Source organism: Saccopteryx leptura, chromosome 9 (assembly GCF_036850995.1).
Source record: "Saccopteryx leptura isolate mSacLep1 chromosome 9, mSacLep1_pri_phased_curated, whole genome shotgun sequence".
Taxonomy (NCBI): Eukaryota; Metazoa; Chordata; class Mammalia; order Chiroptera; family Emballonuridae; genus Saccopteryx; species Saccopteryx leptura.
In genome coordinates, this window is record NC_089511.1 from 14,561,409 (window position 1) to 14,563,475 (window position 2,067).

The window sequence follows — 2,067 nt, forward strand, 5'->3', positions numbered from 1 at the left end:
GCATGCGCCCGACCGGGATCCACCCGGCACGCCCACCAGGGGCGATGCTCTGCCCACCAGGGGGCGATACTCTGCCCATCCTGGGTGTCGCCATGTTGCGACCAGAGCCACTCTAGCGCCTGAGGCAGAGGCCACAGAGCCAACCCCAGCGCCCGGGCCATCTTTGCTCCAATGGAGCCTTGGCTGCGGGAGGGGAAGAGAGAGACAGAGAGGAAGGAGGGGGTGGGGGTGGAGAAGCAGATGGGCGCTTCTCCTGTGTGCCCTGGCCGGGAATCGAACCCGGGTCCTCCGCACGCTAGGCCGACGCTCTACCACTGAGCCAACCAGCCAGGGCCCCACTTTCACTCTTTAGACGGCTTTTAAGAAATGTCCCAAGACCGGCCTTGATGTCTTTGCCATCAGCGAAAATGAGCTGTCCTCAGGTGATGCGGACTGCCTCGGGAAGAAGACAGACTTTGGATTGGGGCGCTGTATTCTGTTGAGGGCAATTACAGGGAAGGATTCCACTGTCAGCACTCAGCCAACAACTGCAGTTACTAGGAGACCTGCTGCTTCAGTCCTGAAGGCAGATCTCAGCAATGCACTACAGAACCCTCAGCAATGCCTAAGGGATAAGCTCTGATTGTGTGATACAGCCACGGATACTCTAATTAATGCAGAGATGATCGGAATATATTTGTCTGATTTATCCATGGGACAGCAATACAGTAAGTCCTCACATAAGGTCATTGATTGGTTCTATAACTTTAAGTGAAATGACATATAACATGGCCAATTCCACCTAAGACTAATTGATAAAAATAAGGGTTCAGGTCCTAAGGCGTCTCATCAACTGTATTCCAGGACCTGCAGTCCTTATTCTGTCTGCTTGGGGTAGTATCATATTCACCACGTTCAGATTTCTGTCTTCCGATTGGAAAAAGCATGATCTGAATTATCATTAAGGAATATTCATATATTCCAAATGATGAATAGAAAACACGAGCGAGAGCCATCCAGTGCAACAGGGAGGAACAGGCATTTAGTGAAGACAACTCCGGCCACCCAAGACAAGAGAAGGAAATGAACTGTGTCAGTATTTCACCACAAAGGATAACAATGCTAGAGACAATACTGAGATTAGGCTACAATATACTAGAACAGTAGAGGGGAGAACTAATTACCATATTGCAAGGTCTATACTAAGTGTGCTTTACTTTTATTATCAAACTTACTATTTAAAACTACCTGAATGTTAGGGTATCCCAAATAAAGATTCAGAAAGGTCAAGTGGGTTGTCCAAGGTGACAGAGCTAAAAAGTGATGCACTTCCTACTGAACATAGATGTGTCTAGAACATAAACATGTGATCTTGTCTATAGAGGCTATACCTTTTATCTCTCAATTTCATACATTTATTATTAAACAATCATGATTATAATATTAGATGTTAACAGCCATTTTATAGTTTGCCATCAAATGTTATTTTTGAAATTTATTTTGTATTTTATTCCTCATAACTTATCTGAAAATCAGAGCAAAAAATAAAAATGATAGCCCTTGTTTTATATATGAGAAGGATCAGGCTTAAATAAGGAATGGGTCTTTTTGTCTTCTCCATTGCCTGGCCTGCTGTGCCATTCTGTCATTCATCTGGAATGACGGAATTCCCGCCCTCATCTGTCACCAGAGGGGATGCCGTTGTGAACGTGCCAAGCAACTTGGGTTGGGTTTTAACAGACTGAACCGAGCAGTGCACAGAGATGTGGACCATTTCTGTGTTGAGGCCTCTCTTCCAAAATCATGCAATAGAAAGGTTTCAAAGAGACTAAGCAACTTGTCCAAAGTGACTCTGCTTGGACATGGCCAAGTCAAACCACAAAAATGGGTCGTCTGCTGCGCAATCATTGGACATATTTCTGACACAACAGCTGTCATTTTTGGTGCATGGGTTAGGCAATTATTTCTTAGTTTTTCTGGGGCTCCTGCTTCTTCAAAAATGCTTACGCTCTGCTTCTTCCAAACCGATGGCAAGGGAGTGAAGTCAAAGATGACACCTGGGATAATGTCTTTCCCCTGACAATGACC

At 45.2% G+C, this 2,067-nt stretch overlaps 1 non-coding gene across 1 annotated transcript; it reads right to left on the reverse strand.

Moving 5' to 3' along the window:
- Positions 1-258: 258 nt before the first annotated feature.
- On the reverse strand, positions 259-334 carry TRNAA-AGC (transfer RNA alanine (anticodon AGC)). The gene has a single exon. It is a non-coding gene; the product is annotated as a tRNA-Ala (tRNA).
- Positions 335-2,067: the final 1,733 nt, after the last annotated feature.